This window comes from Ranitomeya imitator, chromosome 1 (assembly GCF_032444005.1).
Source record: "Ranitomeya imitator isolate aRanImi1 chromosome 1, aRanImi1.pri, whole genome shotgun sequence".
Taxonomy (NCBI): domain Eukaryota; kingdom Metazoa; phylum Chordata; class Amphibia; order Anura; family Dendrobatidae; genus Ranitomeya; species Ranitomeya imitator.
In genome coordinates this window covers 815,047,839-815,069,512 of record NC_091282.1, presented here as the reverse complement: position 1 = coordinate 815,069,512, position 21,674 = coordinate 815,047,839, and the positions used below count along the sequence as shown (strand labels likewise).

At 49.6% G+C, this 21,674-nt stretch overlaps 1 protein-coding gene across 5 annotated transcripts in view; it reads right to left on the bottom strand.

Moving 5' to 3' along the window:
- DAZAP1 (DAZ associated protein 1) overlaps positions 1-21,674 on the bottom strand; it is a 78,246-nt gene that overhangs the window by 39,505 nt on the left and 17,067 nt on the right. The gene's annotated exons all lie outside the window — the stretch shown is intronic.

Here is a 21,674-nt window from a genome sequence, read left to right as displayed (position 1 = left end):
AGTCAAACACTGGATGCGACGTACAGAAAATAGGGATTTTTGTGTACTCACCGTAAAATCCTTTTCTCCGAGCCATTCATTGGGGGACACAGACCGTGGGTGTATGCTGCTGCCAATAGGAGGCTGACACTAAGTGATACAAAAAAAATTAGCTCCTCCCCTGCAGTATACACCCCCCTGCTGGCTCTCAGCTAACCAGTTCGGTGCAAAAGCAGTAGGAGATCAATAACAATATATGAGCGTATAGCATGTCATATTCTAAAAAAACAAGCATAAGCTACTAACAGGGTGGGAGCTGTGTCCCCCAATGAATGGCTCGGAGAAAAGGATTTTACGGTGAGTACACAAAAATCCCTATTTCTCCTTCGCCTCATTGGGGGACACAGACCGTGGGACGTCCCAAAGCAGTCCCTGGGTGGGGACAACAATAGATCAGGCCCTGTGTAACCGCTACTTACAAGTGCGCCACCGCGGCCTGCAGAGTCCGCCTGCCCAGACTCACATCTGTGGAAGTGTGGGAATTATAGTGCTTCAAGAATGCATGTGGACTGGATGAATCCGCAAGCTTGCAGGCGTGCCTTGCTGACGCCTGGTGCCTAGAACCCTTGATAGACAGGGAAATAGGCTGACATCTAGCACGGAAGGACTCCTGGATGGTGAAAAGAATTCACCATGTTATCATGGTCGATGAAACGGCTAAACCCTTCCTGAAAATGACAGGAAGCCTTCCTCTACCGTCAGGAAGCCCAAATAAAATGCCCAACCTTCAGAAGGACGCTGTCCTCAAGACGTACCTACTCAGAGCACTCACTTCGTCAAGAATATGGGGGATCTTATTCCATTTTGTGGACTGGAGCCAAAAGAGATGAGGGAAGAACTATGCCCTCATAACAGTGGTAATACAGTACCACCTTGGTAACAAGGGATGGAGATGGCCTGAGGACAACCTTGCCTCGAAGGTAATAAGGGAAAAAAGTCTGAAAGAGCAGAGAAGCTAGCTCCGAAGACTCGTCAGAGTGAGAATATCGCAGAGGAGAACGGGACGACTTTCCCTGATTGTAAAGTCTGCCCGGATGAAAAAGGAGCCTACTGTAAGGCTCCTAGGAATAATAAGGTCCCAATGATCTAACGGTATGCGATAGGGAAGAACTACGTGTGAAAACTCCCTGTGAGAAAGTCCCTACTTGCAGTTGTGCTGCGATAAGGCGAGAAGATACTAGCTCCGCAAACAAAAAACGGACGTGGTCAGTGCGGATCTCTGAGGATCACTGGGGCCCCTTTCTGCTTCCGAAAGGCTTTCGGAAGCAGTGGAAGGGGAGTTATGGAAACTGGTACCACGGCAGAACCAGAGCATGGAGAGCGATGGCTCTTGGATCTCAAGGCCGAACCACGAACTCGAGTACATTGGCCTTCAGTCTGGATGTCATCCCACCTACAACTGGAGAGCTCCAGTAAGGACAGATCTGATGGAAGACTTCGGGGTGAAGTTCCCACTGACTTGAGGCAGAACCCTGACGGCTGAATTTGTTTGCCGTTCAGAGTTCTACTTCTGGGATATATACTGCCGAGATCACCGAATAATAGACTTCGGCCCATCAGAGAAAGTGAGGTACCTCGGTCATGGCGCCTGATCGTGGGTACCTGCTAGATGACTGACGTAAGGCACGGCCGTGGCATTATCCAATTGAATTCGGATAGGGTGACCCGCCAGAAGGCAGTGGACCTGATGTAAGACTACCGTTCGGATCTCCAGAACAATGATGGGGAGAAGAAGACTGGCATTGGTAGTTACTAATAACCATTGAACGGGGAGAAAGGCCCTGGATAAAGAAGGAGCTCAGAGACTATTGTCTGAAAGTCTATTTGACTTGCTGAAAACGAGCGGAGCGAAGGAAACCGTTTCCATTGTCGTCACCATTTTTGCTCAGAACTATCTTAGCAACTCGAATGAAATGAGGGGTGAGTAATCAAGTCCTCAGAACTCTCCTTGCGCGAGCTCCCTGTTGAAGGGCCATGACCTTGTCTCGAGGAAGAATTACCATCCTTCTAGCAGTGTGCAGGATCATCCTCAAAAAGGATATCTGCTGGGCTGGAAATGAGGAGAACTTGTCTAAAGGTACCTTCACACATAACGATATTGTTAACGATATCGTTGCTATTTGTGACGTAGCAACGATATCGTTAATGAAATCGTTCTGTGTGACAGCGACCAACGATCAGGCCCCTGCTGGGAGATCGTTGGTCGCTGAATAAAGTCCAGAACTTTATTTCGTCGCTGGATCTCCCGCGGACATCGCTGGATCGGCGTGTGTGACACCGATCCAGCGATGTCTTCACTGGTAACCAGGGTAAACATCGGGTAACTAAGCGCAGGGCCGCGCTTAGTAACCCGATGTTTACCCTGGTTACCATGCTAAAAGTAAAAAACAAACAAACACTACATACTTACCTACAGCCGTCTGTCCTCCAGCGCTGTGCTCTGCACTCCTCCTGTACTGTCTGTGAGCCGGAAAGCAGAGCGGTGACGTCACCGCTCTGCTTTCCGGCTCACAGCCAGTACAGGAGGAGAGCAGAGAAGCAGAGCGCAGCGCTGGAGGACAGACGGCTGTAGGTAAGTATGTAGTGTTTGTTTTTTTTTACTTTTAGCATGGTAACCAGGGTAAACATCGGGTTACTAAGCGCGGCCCTGCGCTTAGTTACCCGATGTTTACCCTGGTTACCGGCATCGTTGGTCGCTGGAGAGCTGTCTGTGTGACAGCTCTCCAGCGACCAAACAGCGACGCTGCAGCGATCCGGATCGTTGTCGGTATCGCTGCAGCGTCGCTTAATGTGAAGGGGCCTTTAGTGTAGCTGCCAGCCCAGGAGAGAAGGTATCGCAAGAGATACAGACGACTCAGCGTAGTCCTGGAAGGGTGGCTAGACAGACCAAACAGGGCAGGACGAGCACGCCTCTAGAGTGCAAGAGAAACATGACATCCGTCATGACCCGAGTGAACACTCTGGGTGCGGAAGCAAGGCCAAAGGACAAGGTTGTGACATGAAAATGCTGTTGACGAATGGAAAGGCGAAGGAATTTTTGCAGAGGGCAAGCCACCCGAATGTCGATGGATGCCGGAAACTGCACCTTTTTCTGTTGAAGTAATGGCTGAGCGGAGGAACTCCATCCAAAGAAGGAGGACCATGTCAAAGGTTGTTAGAAGTTTGAGGTCCAGGGTCGATCTTACTTTTCGTTCCCCTGTTTGGAACCAAGATCCCTTAGATCTAGACTGTGCTGGACAATCCTTATACAATCCTTTGTCAGTCTCCCGCTCAAAGGATTTGATTGGCCAGTTGTTGCTGGTGTGAATCAAGGTAGTTAAGGTCTCCAGCCAGGAGACCATTGCTCTAGCAATCCATGCGGCCGCTAGGGAGAATAGAGCGCTGGACTCGAAGCCGCAAGACGGAACGAACCAGATTTGCTATCTGACAGTCCGTGGTATTTTTAATTGATGACCCATCAGGTAGGGATACTGGTAGGAATACCACAGGAGATTCTACCCGGTTAATCTGCCCCATGGCAGAATGTGCGGCTGCATCCAGCAGGTCATAGTCTCTTGCCATCTCCTCTTTTCACGGTGCAGAGATAAAAATTAGGCACCCTCGATCCATCAACCTCTTAACAGGGAAGTGGAGAGGAATTGTCCGCCTTCTTGCATCATCCACTAAATAGTGGTGATGCAGAGGGGGGAGCTCGTACGCCAAAAAGGGTGCCTCTATATGTCCACAGAGTACAGGTCTCCAGGTGGACAGGACAGGTTGTCTGGCGTTAGGCCTGGATGCAGAAGAGGAAACATGGAGACGACACTCCGTGTGCTCGTCTGTTGATGGTGTGGGGAGATCGGTGCCCTTTAAAGGACCCGTCGCCCTTAAAAAACAGGCCAGGCATGGCATCCCACGTAGAGGCTTCTGTCCAGTGAATCGCTTATCCGAAATGAATGGCAAATGCTCTCGAGGGAGTTTAGTCTCTGAAGCTCTGGCAAGCTCAGGCAATATCCAATCCATATTCAGAGCCTTGTTGTCATCAAATAATTGGTGAGGGAGCAGGAAACGAAAAACTTCCGTTTTCTAGATGCCTGTATGTTTCTAGACGCCTGCACGTTTCTAGAATACTTGCGGCCCCTGCTAGCCGACGGCTCCCATGTAGGATAGGGACCATGTATATTGGTCCTGCGAGCACTCCAAACACAGAGGGTACACAAAGGGATTCAATCTCTTGGTCAGAGAACCATGGATTGGTCAGTGAAGAAGTCCACTGAGGGGAACTAGAGGATAAAGCTGGGGTCGGCGGCGGAGGGCTCCTCGGACTGATCAAGCGCCTTTAAGACCAGGAAATATTGGTCATACGCCTTTAAGACCAGGGAATACTGGTCGTGCACCTGTAAGACCAGGGAATACTGGTCGTGCACCTTTAAGACCAGGGAATACTGGTCATGCGCCTTTAAGACCAGGGAATACTGGTCATGCGCCTTTAAGACCAGGGAATACTGGTCATGCACCTTTAAGACCAGGGAATACTGGTCATGCACCTTTAAGACCAGGGAATACTGGTCATGCACCTTTAAGACCAGGGAATACTGGTCATGCGCCTTTAAGACTGGGAATACTGGCCATATGCCTTTAAGACCAGGCCAGGTACTTCCTTACCCGGGTACTGATGTGGAGTCGATGTGCCCCTTTAATGCAAAAAATACTGTCACCCCAGTGTGAGCTGGCCGGGTGGACCAAAGATGGCCACCGGGAGCTGCAGAGTTGATAAAATCTCGCAGAGAGCGAGAAGCACCAATTTGGGGGGCAAAGCCACAGACACGATGTTGACTAGGCCCAAGCCGGGGCCTAAATTTCTGTAGCCGGCGGACGTCACCAGTGGGTCGTTCCAGGCAAGACTTCCAGGATGCGGCCTACAAATCGGCCGAAGCCGGGGACTAAATTTTTGCAGCCATCCAGAGCGTTACCTCAGAGGTGGGCCACAGGGAAGTGGCTGAGGCTGCCTGTCAGCATGTGAATATCCCACTGAAGATGGATCCACTCACCATTGGTGCGCGTCCCGGCATGGAGCCACCGCGGATGTGGGTTTCAGCGCTGTTCTGTGCAGCGTGGACGGTGCAGGGATAAGCCTCAATCCATCATCCGTTTGTTAGGGAGGTGGAGAGGACCCGTCCGCCTCCTTGTGCCATCCGCTTTCACAGTGGTGGGATAGTGGGGGCTGCTCGGACGCCATAGAGAGGGGCCTCTGTACAGCCACGGAGTTCAGTCCCCGGGTGGACAGGGCCAGTTGTCCGGCATTAGGCCTGGCTCCAGGAGAGGATACATGGAGGCGACACTCCATGTGGTCACCTGCTGCTGGTGTGGGGAGATCGGGATCATGAAGGAACCGTCGCCCCTGAAGCGAGCTCAGGCATGGCTTCCCACGTCGCAGGAAAGGGTACGGGGAGGTATACTCGCCGTGCTCGCCTGTTGATGGTTCGGGGGAGATCGGAACCTTGAAAGGAACCGTCGCCCCCTTCACTCCGTTAATTAAAAAATAAAAATTTACAGAAAAGTAAACAATAAAATAAAAACGTTGGGGTCTGAAACAGACCCATGTGCCTCCTACAGACACTAAGCAAGAACTGGTTAGCTGAGAGCCAGCAGGAGGGTGTATACTGCAGGGGAGGAGCCGAGAGCCAGCAGGAGGGTGTATACTGCAGGGGAGGAGCCGAGAGCCAGCAGGAGGGTGTATACTGCAGGGGAGGAGCCGAGAGCCAGCAGGAGGGTGTATACTGCAGGGGAGGAGCCGAGAGCCAGCAGGAGGGTGTATACTGCAGGGGAGGAGCCGAGAGCCAGCAGGAGGGTGTATACTGCAGGGGAGGAGCCGAGAGCCAGCAGGAGGGTGTATACTGCAGGGGAGGAGCCGAGAGCCAGCAGGAGGGTGTATACTGCAGGGGAGGAGCCGAGAGCCAGCAGGAGGGTGTATACTGCAGGGGAGGAGCCGAGAGCCAGCAGGAGGGTGTATACTGCAGGGGAGGAGCCGAGAGCCAGCAGGAGGGTGTATACTGCAGGGGAGGAGCCGAGAGCCAGCAGGAGGGTGTATACTGCAGGGGAGGAGCCGAGAGCCAGCAGGAGGGTGTATACTGCAGGGGAGGAGCCGAGAGCCAGCAGGAGGGTGTATACTGCAGGGGAGGAGCCGAGAGCCAGCAGGAGGGTGTATACTGCAGGGGAGGAGCCGAGAGCCAGCAGGAGGGTGTATACTGCAGGGGAGGAGCCGAGAGCCAGCAGGAGGGTGTATACTGCAGGGGAGGAGCCGAGAGCCAGCAGGAGGGTGTATACTGCAGGGGAGGAGCCGAGAGCCAGCAGGAGGGTGTATACTGCAGGGGAGGAGCTGAGAGCCAGCAGGGGGTGTATACTGCAGAGGAGGAGCTGAGAGCCAGCAGGAGGGTGTATACTGCAGGGGAGGAGCCGAGAGCCAGCAGGAGGGTGTATACTGCAGGGGAGGAGCCGAGAGCCAGCAGGAGGGTGTATACTGCAGGGGAGGAGCCGAGAGCCAGCAGGAGGGTTTATACTGCAGGGGAGGAGCCGAGAGCCAGCAGGAGGGTGTATACTGCAGGGGTGGAGCCGAGAGCCAGCAGGAGGGTATATACTGCAGGGGAGGAGCTGAGAGCCAGCAGGAGGGTGTATACTGCAGGGGAGGAGCTGAGAGCCAGCAGGAGGGTGTATACTGCAGAGGAGGAGCTGAGAGCCAGCAGGGGGTGTATACTGCAGGGGAGGAGCCGAGAGCCAGCAGGAGGGTGTATACTGCAGGGGAGGAGCCGAGAGCCAGCAGGAGGGTGTATACTGCAGGGGAGGAGCTGAGAGCCAGCAGGAGGGTGTATACTGCAGGGGAGTAGCTGAGAGCCAGCAGGAGGGTGTATACTGCAGGGGAGGAGCTGAGAGCCAGCAGGAGGGTGTATACTGCAGGGGAGGAGCTGAGAGCCAGCAGGAGGGTATATACTGCAGGGGAGGAGCTGAGAGCCAGCAGGGGGGTGTATACTGCAGGGGAGGAGCTAATTTTTTTTGTATCACTTAGTGTCAGCCTCCTATTGGCAGCAGCATACACCCACGGTCTGTGTCCCCCAATGAGGCGAAGGAGAAAACGTTCCCTTGAACGTTTTTCTATGATGCCGGGCTGCCAAAACCCGATGCGTCCAGTGTACGACAGACGCGATGTGTGGCCATACAGTACGTCGCGATCTGTCGGCAATACAAGTCTATGGGAAAATGCAGGATCCTGCATTTTCAAAAATCGATGGATTGCGAAGTAAGCAGAAAGACGGAAGTGTGAAAGAGGCCTTAGGCTACGTCCCCATGATCAGGAAATAGCAGCGTTTTGGACGTCGCATTCTAATCAAGCAGTTAAATCTGCATGTGTTCAGTGAACCATGTGGATTAACCGCATGTAATGACTGGCTATGGGTGGAACTATGTAGCAGAGACGTGCGTCTCTGCTGCAATCATGAACATGCTCTGAAACCCGCGCAACGGGTGAGTTCACGCAGAGTTAAATAGAAGCACAGTGGGCATGGGATTACTATAAATCCCATCCACAGTGCTTCTAATGTAAAACGCAGCCTTTTGGATGCAGCGCAGGTGAGCTAGGTCCAAAACGCTGCTTATTCCTGATCGTAGGCATGTATCCTTATGCTAGATCTATTCTACTGCAAAGAGAGTTTATGGAAATCGGTCATGAAAATCAACCCCCTCCTAAAACTTTATATTTGTCATGGTGATCATCCTCACCCTAACAGTTTAAATGGTCATGTAGCTCCTTGAAATGTGAGCCAATTTATACCGTTATTTATAAATGTCGTCACTATAAAGCATATGCAAATGAGGCTGAAGAGCTCTGGGCATGTTTGGAGCACTTCTGCTTCACTAGAATTTGACTGGAGGTGTAAATAAACGAGTGAGCTGCCAATCAAGCAGAAGATGGTCACTAGGCAGGGAATAGAACGTCAACCTCATTTGACTAATTATTAAAAAGGTCGATTTTCAGTTATTGAGCAGCACATTTTTTTTAGGAACAAAAAATGTATATATTGGCCCACCTTTCCAGGGACTGACAAAATAAGTGGTTCAGGGGAATACTAATGGGTAATAGTCATGACAGATTCCCTGTAAAGAATAAGGCTAGGTTCACATTGCGTTAATGGGTTAACGCTAATGGACAACGATGCATGGCGAAAATGTCGCAATTAACGCCGTGCAACGGGTCCGTTAGCGCACCCATTGACAGCAATGTTATTTCTGCCTTTAGCACATCGCTAGCGCGTGTCACTTTTGGCACGCGCTAGCGATGTGCCGTTCTTATGTGACGGACCTCGGACGCTGCTTGCAGTCCGAGGTCCGGTCCTCACTAGCGCAGATCGGGGATCTGCGCTAGCGGGGACGGCGAACGCGGACCAAAAAGAAACATTGCGCTAGCGCTATGCGCTTAACGGATTGCCCTAATGCAATGTGAACCTAGCCTAAGGAATAACTTTTTGACTGCGTGTATAAAGCACCAGAGGAAACAAACATTTATCACACACTCTTATCACTGAAGTCAATTAGTAAACTGCAGGCAGCTAGTGATGGCTGCAGTCTGGAGATTAATTTGAGGGTTATTCCAATGTGATAAAAGGGAAGACATATCTCTAGTATATGCCATTACCTCTGTGCCCCCAAAAATCGTGAAAATGAAGGTGATGAAACGCTGTGTCTTCAAAGTTCTCCATAACCTCACACCTAGCCACACACCCATGAATACAGGGAGCTGTCACACAATTCTATTTATTGCAATAGGACAGTGCTACAGTCCCCTGCAAAGCCATGGAATAAGTATTTTACTAAATAAAGGAACTTTAGGCAATCCAAACCAACACTTCCATCCCTCCATTCTCAGGGCTATTGGGTTCATAGGAGGTCAAACGTCTACTGGCCATAAAATGATCCTGGAAATATACCATCGTTTTATCAGACAGGAATAACCTTTCAACACTAAGCATGGAGGAGTCTAAGAACTCTGCATTCAATCGCCTTTAGAAACAAATACAAGAGCATTTCACAACTATAGCTTTTGCTCCAGCAACTGATTTTTTTCTAATATAGGGAAAATTTCAGTTTTATGGGTGCAAACGATCTAAGAAAAGGTAGAAAATGTAGCTCAGACCACAGAAGCCCAAATATATGCTGAAACAATATTGACAGTGCACTCATCTATGAAAGACCTATGGGGAAAAATTACAAAGGATCAGGTCATGGCGACATGGTGTATTATTGTAGTGTGGCACGATGTCAACGTGTTCACATCTGCAATGCTAAAATAATCTAACACGAAAAGCAGTTCTGCCTTATATAATGTGCGGATATAGCACAATGTAATTATCTCTGAACTCCCTTTCACTCCCCTGCAACCTCGCTCTCTCAATTACACATACATACACACACAACCCCTATAGATCTATATAGTAGTAGTGTGCAAAAGTTTTAGGCAACTGAAGAACTGCTGTAACGTTAAAATGCTTTCAAGACTAGAACCGTTACTTTATTTTTATTAATTATCAAAATGCAAGGGGCGTGGCCTGAGTGTCCATGTGAGCAGACGCACGGCAGAGCGCTCCCGCTACTAATCGTGACATTATCCTTATAAGCCGCAGCTGAGCGGCGATTTGCGGTGCTTACCGGTTGCAGGAGAGTTCCGGGAGTGCGGCGGTGTACAGCGGCGGCCCCGGGGTCAGCGAATATGACCAGGAGGAGGCAAAGAGACGCCGGAGCCGGCGAGGCAGGGACCGGCCAAGATGGCGCCGACGCCAGGGAGAAGGCGGAAAAGGAGAACGCTGCATGCCAGAAGCGAATGGCGGTGGCGGCAAAGCTCCAGCAGTTTGCTAGAGTGGAGGCAGCAGAGAACGCAGAGAAAGGAGAGGAGGAAGCCGGAGGTGACACAGAAGAGGAGGAGGAAAGCCCAGCAGAAGAGCAAGAGGTACAGCAGGGGAGCAGGGATAGCAGCATGGCGGTGGTAGTAGAGGGATTTGAGGATACGGTGCCAGGAGCAGAGCCCACCCTTAGAGACGTTTTTGCACTGGTGTCATCATGTAAACAATCCCTGATCCAGCAGCTACAGGAGGTCAAGGGGGACACAGCCCAGATAAACGCAGCCATGCAGAAGATTGACAAATGTGTGGGGGCTGTAGAGGAAAGAGTGAGCACTACGGAAGATCATATAGTGCAGCTGCAGAAAGCGGAGAAGAAGTTTGCTCAAGCAATATCAGAGCTAGCTGCAAAAAATGAGGATCTGGAGAATAGGTCCAGAAGAAATAACATCCGTATAGTGGGTATCCCTGAAAAAACTGAGGGGAGGAATCCCACGGAGTATATTGAAAGCTGGCTTCTTGAGACCTTTGGTGATGCAGCACTGACAAAAGTATTTGCGGTAGAGAGCCCACAGGGTCCCACCGAAACCACCTGTCCCTGGAGCGAGTCCCCGTACCATGCTTGCCAAAATCCTAAATTACAGAGACAGATACATTATCCTGAGGAAGGCTAGAGACATGACGGATCTGACAATTGGAGGTCAAAGAATTGCTATCTACCCTGACTATTCCGCCCTGGTACAGAAACAACGGATGATGTTCACGGGTATCAAGAGACGGCTGAGGGAACTGGGAGTGCAATACTCCATGATGTTTCCGGCACGACAGAGTGGTTGCGTTGGATAAGACTCATTTTTTCCAGACACCGGAGGACGCTACCCAGTGGATAGATCTTAATGCTAAAAGGCTTAAAGGGAAAGGAGATTGAAAATACGGGGTGGGCCGGTCGGGGGGTATTCCACTGTTAAACGGAAAAGAGATTGACTGACAGTACATTGGTAATTGCGATGTGAAGGTTTGAGGGTGGAGCTGGGCATTACTCAGGGAATGTCCTGGGAGTGCTGATATGGCGGTGGAGTACGAGGGAGGAAGGGTGTGCAGCGTACTAAAAGTTTACTTAGTTTCCTTGCAGTTGTAATTTAATACATGTTGAAATATTTTATTCTTCTAAAGGTACCGTCACACTAGACGATATCGCTAGCGATCCGTGACGTTGCAGCGTCCTGGCTAGCGATATCGTCCAGTGTGACAGGCAGCAGCGATCAGGCCCCTGCTGTGATATCGCTGGTCGGGGAAGAAAGTCCAGAACTTTGTTTCGTCGCTGGACTCCCCGCTGAATCGGTGTGTGTGACACCGATTCAGCGATGTCTTCGCTGGTAACCAGGGTAAACATCGGGTTACTAAGCGCAGGGCCGCGCTTAGTAACCCGATGTTTACCCTGGTTACCATCGTTAAAGTAAAAAAACAAACACTACATACTTACCTACCGCTGTCTGTCCTCGGCGCTCTGCTTCTCTGGTCTGGCTGTGAGCACCGGGCAGCCGGAAAGCAGAGCGGTGACGTCACCGCTCTGCTTTCCGGCCGCTGTGCTCACAGCCAGACCAGAGAAGCAGAGCGCCGAGGACAGACAGCGGTAGGCAAGTATGTAGTGTTTGTTTTTTTACTTTAACGATGGTAACCAGGGTAAACATCGGGTTACTAAGCGCGGCCCTGCGCTTAGTAACCCGATGTTTACCCTGGTTACCGGCATCGTTGGTCGCTGGAGAGCTGTCTGTGTGACAGCTCTCCAGCGACCAAACAGCGACGCTGCAGCGATCCGGATCGTTGTCGGTATCGCTGCAGCGTCGCTTAGTGTGACGGTACCTTAAGAATTGCACCGAATTCTGTTATAAACGGTAGCGGGAGGCGGAAGGAGAAGGTTACGTTAACAAGAGTGTTCACAATGGGTGATGGTGCCCCACTCTTGATAAGGGGCAGAATGTATAGTATTGGGGGGGGGAGTGCGGGTATGGGTAAGGGAGGGGAGGGAAGTTAGACAGCTCAGAACTGGGAGTAACGACATAACTAAAGATGATGAGCCACATAATGGGGGACCGCTATAAGATACTGAGTTGGAATGTGAGAGGTCTGGCGGATAAGTCTAGGCGAGCTGCGAGCTTGCAGTATGCAAAGGATCAACGGGCCTCTATGATATGTTTGCTGGAGACACACTTGATACAGGAGAAGGTGGACGTACTAAATAGACGATGGATTCAGAAGGGGTACCAATCTACCTTTTCGACGTACTCAAGGGGTGTGTCAGTATTGGTGCCGGTGGGAGTGCAGTATGAAGAGGTGGAGGTATGCGTGGATGCTGATGGTCAGTATGTGGGGATACAGTGTATATTATATGGAGTGAGGGTGTGTGTTGCGGCAATGTACATTCCACCTCCATACTCAAGCAAGAAGCTTAGAGAGGTGTTGGAGAAGGTGGAACGATGGGGACCGCTACCACTTTTAATTATTGGGGATTTGAATAATATTTGTGACGACTTTTGGGATAAGAATAAGAACACCCAGAACAGATCGGGGGGGCACACTACAACATTTGGTATCTATGTGCGTGAAATAGGCATGATTGATCTATGGAGAGTTAGACATGTTGGGGAGAGAGGGTACTCGTGCTACTCACCGGCTCATGCTACGCTGTCCAGAATTGATATGGCGCTGGGTAACCGTCTGTTGGACACAATGGTGGGGGAGGTGCGATATCTGCCGAGGGCCCTTTCGGATCACAGTCCAATTGAGGTGGAGGTTAGGTTGTTGGGGACACGGACCGCAAGCGGGAGAGAATGGAAGATCCATCCTAACTGGTTACATAGTGTTGACTTGGAGGGTATAGGGAAGGAGGTGACGGAATTCTTTGCTTTAAATGATGGGAGTACAGATGCTCTAACTGTTTGGGATGCAATGAAGGCGTACCTGAGAGGGCTACTATTTAGAGATATTAGTAGGTGTAAGCGGAAGACGAGGGAGGCAGAGAGAGTGGCGGTGGAGGAGTTGAAGGCTGCAGAGGACGAGATGGTAATGTTGGGAACTTCCGAGGCAGGGAGAAGGTTGAGAACAGCGCAAACTCATATGGAGAAGATTCTACTGGGAAAAGCTGAAAGGAAGCGGGAGTTTCAAAGGGTGACTTATTTTCAGGAGGGAGAAACAGTGGGACACATGCTATCGGTGGTGGCTTCTGCTCAGCGAAGTACCTCGTATGTACACTCGTTGGTTTCTGATGCTGGGAGCAAGATATCTGAAACATCTGAAATTATAAAGGTTTTTGTGGACTTCTACGCGGACTTATATTCCTCCAGGGTCAATGAGTCAGTCAGAGACACAGAGACTTTCTTGGAGAGCCTGGGGTTGCCGAAATTGAGTGAGGAGGATAGGGTGAGCCTTGATGCCCCTATCACGGAGGAGGAACTGAGTCGGGCGCTGAAGTCTATGGCCAATGGGAAGGCACCTGGAGTTGATGGGTTACCAGCCGAAATCTATAAAAGCTTGGGGGAAGTGTTGATTCCCAGATTAAAGTTAGTACTGGAGGAGGCTGGATGCCAGGGGTATCTCCCAGCATTTATGAGGGAGGCTATTATAGTGGTTATTCCAAAGGAGGACAAGGATCTGGGGAAACCTGAGTCATATCGCCCAATCTCCCAATATCCGCTAATGTGCGTCGCTGTTGCGTTGGCGACGCAGCGGCGACGCGCCCCTATGTTTAACATCTAGCGTCGGACGCAAGAAAATGCAACAAGTTGCATTTTTCGTGCGTCCGATTTTCGTCAAAAAACGACGCACGCGTCGCAAAACGCAGCGTTTTTGCGTGCGTTTGCGCGCTTTTTTTGTGCGTCGTGCGTTGCGCCGCCGACGCAGCGGCGCGCAACGCTAATGTGAACGTAGCCTTAACCATCGATGTCAAGCTCTTGGCCAGGGTGTTAGCTTCCCGGCTGTCCAGTGTCATTACTAACCTTGTACATCCGGATCAGTCCGGCTTTATGCCTGACAGGTCTACAGCGGTCAATCTGCGGAGGCTGTATATGAATCTGCAGCTGAAGTCTGACAACTGTGGCCGGAGGGTTATTGCGTCCTTGGATGCCCATAAGGCGTTTGACAGTGTGGAGTGGGGATATCTCTGGCGGGTGTTGAAGTGTATGGGTATTGGACCGCAATTTGTGTCGTGGATTCAACTGCTATATTCATTACCGACAGCTAGAATCAGAGTGAATGGGGAACTTTCTCAGCCTATAAAGTTGGCCAGAGGTACGAGGCAGGGATGTCCACTGTCGGCCCTTCTGTTTGCTCTGGCTGTGGAGCCCCTGGCCGCCAAGATTCGACAGTCTGATGAGGTCCCTGGGTTTAGATATGGGAGTGTTGAGGAAAAGATAGCGTTATATGCGGACGACATTTTACTATTCCTGGCGGACCCGGATGATGCCTTGAAAGGGGCCATTGAGATCATTGAGAAGTTTGGTGACTTGTCGGGGTTGAGGATAAACTGGGACAAATCGGTCCTCTGATGTGGATGGGGTGGAAGAGAGTGGGAGTGAGCCATTGGGAGAAGGGCGGCTTAAGGTGGCATCCCTTTTTAAATACCTGGGAATATGGATCTCGATGCCAGTTACGGAGTTTTTGTATAGGAATTTGACTCCTCTCATGGCCGCGCTTAAGGCAAAAGTAGATGCGTGGAACAAGTTGCACCTATAGGTGGTGGGTAGGGTTAATCTTATTAAAATGGTTCTGATGCCCAAAATACTTTACGTCCTCCATAACGCGCCAGTCTGGATTCCACGTGGGAAATTCCGGCAGATTAATGCTCTCTTTAGAAGCTTGATATGGGGGAGGCAATACCCACGTATTAACCTGGAGACGCTTCAGCGACCCAAGGAAGATGGGGGTTTGGCTTTGCCCAATCCTGAGTTATATTTTCTTGCAGCGCAAAGTCAGCATTTGAAGGGCTGGGCGCGGGAGGCGTCCTCCAGTGCGGTACAACACTTGATGGAGGGGGTGACAAACAGACGACCTGTGGTGCAGTGTCTGGAGGATGGCTCCTTGGGAGCATTGGGGAAATTGTATCCAACTATGTTTTTGATACGAAAACTATGGACCAGACTGCGACAGATTCGGGGGGTTACGGGATTGACTAAATTTACACCGATATGGCTTAACAATAATTTGGTAGAGTTTGCGGCTCTGGGAGTGCTGACAGAGTGGCAGGCTAAAGGAATTTATTTTGTTGCTCAGATAATTCAACAACAAAATCCTTTTCTCAGCTACAGGGGGAGTTTGGACTGAGACCTTCTGGGGAGTATCAATATGCTCAGATGAGGCACGCTTTTGGAGCTCAAAACAGGGGCGATGGCATTAGGATCCAAGAGGACATAGTTTTGGAATACGTGTGTGGGGATGGGACCACAAGGGGAGTCATTTCCACCATCTATAAAGACCTACTGCATGCATATTTGTTGGACTTTCCTCTAAAAGCGAGAGCGAAGTGGGAGAGAGATTTAGGCCCAATGGAGAATGAAACCTGGGAGTCGGTATTGGAGTGGGTTCCACGAGTGTCACTAAGCGAGCCGTATAGACTATCGCAGCTGTACATCTTGCACAGAGTCTATAAATCACCGGAAGTGTTACACAGAGCGGGGTTGCGTGCTGACTCTGAATGCCCGAGATGTGGGACTGAGAATGCAGGAATATATCACATGATGTAGACATGTCCAAGACTGGTTGCTTTTTGGCTGGTAGTACTGAGCTGTGTGGAAGGGGCGTATAAATGCAGAGTGCCGAGAGATCCGATGGTGTGCCTACTGGGATATGTGGAGGAAATTAGAGTGGAAGATAGCAATAGCTAGGCTATTATATATGGCTAGGAAGGTAATAGCAAGGAACTGGATCAAGGAGGAGCCGCCTACAAGGGGTGAATTCCTGAAATATGTTAAACATGGTCTCAATCTGGAAAAGGGTGTCTACAAAAGACGTGGGAAAATAGAAATGTTTGACAAAATGTGGTCTCCGTGGCTCGAGCTGGGATGAGTAGGTATAGGAAATGGGAGGCTGAGTGCCTTTGAATGGAGGAAATTGCTAGACGAATAAGCGGTCATAAGTGAGTTAAGAGGTTCAAAGAGCCATCAATACTAGTAATAAAAGTATCATTGGAAAGGAGCTGTCATGGGGGGGTTGGGGTTTGTTGGGATTGTTGGGGGTTCTGAAAATGAAGAAACTTTGTAATACGCTGGAAGATGGATAAATTGTAATGTTTATGTTTATTCTTAATAAAAATCTATTTAAATTAAAAAAAATTATCAAAATGCAATGTGAATAAATAAAAAATCTAGATCACATCCATATTTCAAAACAGCATTAATTCTTCTAGGTATACTTTTGCACAAAGTAAGTGGTTTTGCAGGATTATAGTCAGGTCAATAAATAACCAATTACACTATGCAGGTATATTGCATAGCACAAGTCTGTCAAGACTTTTAAGGCCCAGGTAGGTAGACAGCGGTAGGCAAGTATGTAGTGTTTTTTTTTTTTTACTTTTACGCTGGTAACCAGGGTAAATATCGGGTTACTAAGCGCGGCCCTGCGCTTAGTTTCCCGATGTTTACCCTGGTTACCAGTGAAGACATCGCTGGATCGGTGTCACACACGCCGATCCAGCGATGTCCACGGGAGATCCAGCGACGAAATAAAGTTCTGGACTTTGTTCAGCGACCAACGATCTCCCAGCAGGGGCCTGATCGTTGGTCGCTGTCACACAGAACGATTTCCTTAACGATATCGTTGCTACGTCACAAAAAGCAACGATATCGTTAACGATATCGTTATGTGTGAAGGTACCTTTAGTCTGCAGTGTGTATCATACAAGTGTGAAAATCAGAAATAATTCCATTGAACCAGAAGGGAACTGAAGGTAACTGGATACAGTCACTGTAAACAATGTTTGTTTGTTTTCACTCTCTCCCCTTTAATCCTTCACTATTAACCCCCTCAATCCCTACACCTAGGGTACCGTCACACTATACCATTTCGATCGGTACGATTCGTGACGTTCCAGCGATATCGTTACGATATCGCTGTGTCTGACACGCAGCAGCGATCAGGGATCCTGCTGAGGGTACCGTCACACTATAACATTTCGATCGCTACGACGGTACGATTCGTGACGTTCCAGCGATATCGTTACGATATCGCTGTGTCTGACACGCAGCAGCGATCAGGGATCCTGCTGAGAATCGTACGTCGTAGCAGATCGTATGGAACTTTCTATCATCGCTGGATCTCCCGCTGTCATCGCTAGATCGGTGTGTGTGACACCGATCTAGCGATCTAGCGATGCGATCCAGCGATGCGTTCGCTTGTAACCAGGGTAAACATCGGGTAACTAAGCGCAGGACCGCGCTTAGTTACCCGATGTTTACCCTGGTTACAAGCGTTAAACTAAAAAAAAACAAACAGCACATACTTACATTCTGGTGTCCGTCAGGTCCCTTGCCGTCTCTGCTTCCCGCACTGTGACTGCCGGCCGTAAAGTGAAAGCAGAGCACAGCGGCTGTGCTTTCACTTTCACTTTACGGCCGGCAGTCACAGTGCGGGAAGCAGAGACGGCAAGGGACCTGACGGACACCAGATGTAAGTATGTGCTGTTTGTTTTTTTTTAGTTTTACGCTTGTAACCAGGGTAAACATCGGGTTACTAAGCGCGGTCCTGCGCTTAGTTACCCGATGTTTACCCTGGTTACCCGGGTACCTCGGCATCGTTGGTCGCTGGAGAGCTGTCTGGTGACAGCTCCCCAGCGACCACACTACGATTTACCTACGATCACGGCCAGGTCATATCGCTGGTCGTGATCGTAGGTAAATCGTATAGTGTGACGGTACCCCTAAGTAAAGGTACCGTCACATTTAGCGAAGCTGCAGCGATATAGGCAACGATGTCGATCGCTGCAGCGTCGCTGTTTAGTCATTGTGTGGTCGCTGGAGAGCTGTCACACAGACAGCTCTCCAGCGACCAACGATGCCGAAATCCCCGGGTAACCAGGGTAAACATCGGGTTACTAAGCGCAGGGCCGCGCTTAGTAACCCGATGTTTACCCTGGTTACCATTGTAAATGTAAAAAAAAAAAAAAAAACACTGCATACTTACATTCCGGTGTCTGTCGCGTCCCCCGGCGTCAGCTTCCCTGCACGGTGTAAGCGCCGGCCGTGGAGCAGAGCAGTGACGTCACCGTTGTGCTGTGCTTTACGGCCGGCGCTGACAGTGCAGGGAAGCTGACGCCGGGGGACGCGACAGACACCGGAATGTAAGTATGCAGTGTTTTTTTTTTTTACATTTACAATGGTAACCAGGGTAAACATCGGGTTACTAAGCGCGGCCCTGCGCTTAGTAACCCGATGTTTACCCTGGTTACAAGTGAACACATCGCTGGATCGGCGTCACACACGCCGATTCAGCGATGTCAGCGGGGTGATCCAGCGACGAAATAAGGTGCTGGCCTTCTAGCTCCGACCAGCGATGTCACAGCAGGATTCTGATCGCTGCTGCGTGTCAAACACAACGATATCGCTATCCAGGACGCTGCAACGTCACAGATCGCTATCGTTATCTAAAGTTGCTCAGTGTGAAGGTACCTTAAGGAACTGTTCATCTCTTCCTCCATCCTCCCCATCCATCTCACCTCCTCCTCAGAACTGTTCCTCAACATACAATTCTGTCTCCAAATACAGACATCCACCTCATGCCCTCTCCTGCCGCCATCAGCTAACACTTTCCCTGCTGCTTCTCATTGCTGGTGATATTGCTCCAAATCCTGGTCCTCCTCACCACATCCCTACAGTCATTTCTACCTCCCATCCACGCTCTATCACAAATTTCCATAACCCCTCTATCCTTATACCCATTCGCCCAGCCCCCGCTTCCCCAGTCCCACTAAGAGCTCTGTTTAACGCCCGCTCTGTCTGCAACAAGCTTTCCTACATCCATGATCTTTTCATTACTCACAAACTTTCCTTCCTCGCCATCACCGAAACCTGGCTCACCCCTTCTTCTGACACAGCCTCCTCTGCTGCACTTTTGTATGGTGGATTCCACCTTTCCCACACACCCCGCCCTAGCAGCAAGCATGGTGGAGGAGTTGGTTTTCTCCTATCAGATAACTGCTCCTTCACCCCAATCCCACTGCCACCCTCTGTTACCCTCCCTTCCTTTGAGGTGCACTCTGTGCACATCTACTCCCCCTCCAACTGGCTGTCATTTACCGCCCCCCAGGGCCAGCCACCACCTTCTTTGACCACTTCACCACCTGGCTACTTCATTTCCTTTCTGCGGACATCCCCACTATCATCATGGGCGACTTCAACATTCCCGTTGACACTTCCCTCTCAGCTGCCACTAAACTTCTCTCACTTCCCCCTTCGGCCTCACTTAATGGTCTTCTGCAGCCACTCACAAAGATGGCCACACATTGGACCTCATCTTCACACGCCTCTGCTCCCTATCTAACCTCTCTAACTCACCTCTTCCTGACCACAACCTACTCACATTCTCTTCCCTCTCCACTCCTTGTCTACAATCCCCAACCCACAAACTTGCACACCCTTGCAGAAATCTTTAACATCTTGATCTAGACTCACTCTCTGAATCCCTTCTCCCTCTTACAGACATAAGTTTGATACATAATGCGGATGACGCTGCCGCTCTATATGACACCACAATAGCTGTAGCTTTGGAATCTGTTGCCCCTCTCACACATACCAAAACTCGTAAAATCAACAGACAGTCCTGGCACACCAGCCTGACCAAAGAACTGAGGCGAGCTTCCAGGGCTGCTGGGCAGAGATGGTAAAGATCCCACTCCCAACGAGCAATTCATCGCATTCAAACAGTCCCTCACTACTTTCAAGGCCACACTCGCAACAGCTAAACAAACCTACTTCTCATCTCTCTCATCCTCCCTGTTTCACAACCCTAAACAGTTATTCAACACCTTCAATTCTCTCCTCCATCCCCCTACTGTATCCTCACCTATCCCTTGTAGATTGTGAGCCCTCGCGCGCAGCGTCTTCTCTCCTACTGTACCAGTCGTGACCTGTATTGTTTAAGATTATTGTACTTGTTTTTACTATCTATACCCTTCCTCACATGTAAAGCGCCATGGAATAAAAGGCGCTATAATAATAATAATGCAAGTAATAATCATTTTTATAGGTAGGTTGAAACAGTCAAAGAAACGGCTGTGTAAGAGGCTTAAAATTGGGTCAGGAAACGCCACACACGGCAACAAAGGGAAAGGTTGTGGAAGACCATTTCACGTCACAGTTTATACACGCAAAACTGAGCACAGAAATAAGAAAAAAATAAAGGCAGTTGCAGTGCATCAACAAGCAAGGTGTCTCCCGTCCAAAGATGTCAACAGGGACTAGGGGTTTCAAGTTGGGCAGTTCAAGCATCACAAATGGGCAACGTGAAGAACCATAGAGGCAACTAAGGCTATGTGCATACGTTGTGGATTTGCATGTGGAATTTTCTGCGCGGATTCTTCCTCTCTTGGCAGAAAACGCAGTTGAAAATCCGAGTGGATCTGATGCGGATTTTCATGCGGATTTGTAAGAGCTTTTGTAGGCTAAAGATCTATTATTTAAAAAAAAAAATTATGTGATGTAATTTCCTTGTCCAACCTCTTCTTTTACATACTCCATTGAAGAATAATGTTTACACACACAGATTCATAGATAGATATGGAGTTAGATAACAGATAAGATAAATACCAAAATGTTATGAGTTTTGGAAAATGGCAACAACCCAAAAGCTTTTTTACTTCCCATCAATAAAAAAAAAAAAAAGAAAAAAAAATTTGGTATCGCTGTAACTGTGCTGATGAGCAGAATCATATTGCAAAGTCATTTTTACCACAAACTGTACGCCATAAAAACAAATTTTTGAAAAAAAAACGGTCAGAATTGTGAATTTTGTTTTTTTATGTTTTATTTCACAATTCCACAACACTCGGGATTTTTTTTTCCCCCAATTTCAAATGCACTATGCGGTAAAATGAATGATGCCATTAGGAAAAAAAACAAACGAAAAAGCAAAACTGGCCACTTCAGGAAGGGGTTAAGGGTGATAAGGGAACTCTGTGTCATATACCTTTAAAGGGAACCTGTCACCCCGAAAATCGCGGGTGAGGTAAGCCCACCGGCATCAGGGGCTTATCTGCAGCATTCTGTAATGCTGTAGATAAGCCCCCGATGTTACCTGAAAGAGGAGAAAAAGGCGTTATATTATACTCACCCAGGGGCGGTCCCGTTGCTGGTTCGGTCGGATGGGCGTCTCCGGTCCGCTGCGGCGCCTCCCATCTTCATTACAAGACGTCCTCTTCTGGTCTTCAGCCACGGCTCCGGCGCAGGCGTACTTTGCCTTGTTGAGGGCAGAGCAAAGTACTGCAGTGCGCAGGGCCAATCTGACCTTTCCGGCGCCTGCGCACTGCAGTACTTTGTTCTGCCCTCAAAAGGGCAAACAAAGTACGCCTGCGCCGAAGCTGAAGATCAGAAGAGGATGTCTTGGAATGAAGATGGGAGGCGCCGCAGCGGACCAGAGACACCCATCCGACCGGACCAGCAGCGGGACCGCCCCTGGGTGAGTATAATCTAACGTCTTTTTCTCCTCTTTCAGGTAACATCGGGGGCTTATCTACGGCATTACAGAATGCTGCAGATAAGCCCCTGATGCCGGTGGGCTTACCTCACC